The sequence below is a fragment of the Pteropus vampyrus genome, unplaced genomic scaffold (genome assembly GCF_000151845.1).
Source record: "Pteropus vampyrus isolate Shadow unplaced genomic scaffold, Pvam_2.0 Scaffold110, whole genome shotgun sequence".
NCBI classification, from domain to species: Eukaryota; Metazoa; Chordata; class Mammalia; order Chiroptera; family Pteropodidae; genus Pteropus; species Pteropus vampyrus.
Genome location: NW_011888891.1, coordinates 969,159 through 969,378, shown reverse-complemented (window position 1 = coordinate 969,378; position 220 = coordinate 969,159).

Sequence of the window (220 nt, the reverse complement as noted above, 5' to 3'; positions counted from 1 at the left end):
CGTTAGTTATCCTATCTTCCGTGTCAAGATTGATAATGCCGTTTGAAAACCCCACTTTATTTAAAATTCACATAAACCTGGATGTGAGTTTTCTCTTGGAGGAATTTGAGAAGTTACAGGTATCCTAAAACAATTAGCTAGAAATAAAAAGAAGAAAAAAAAGAAAAATCATTATCAAATATATGGTCATTCATTGTTACTTTAAGGAGATAAAGTTAGT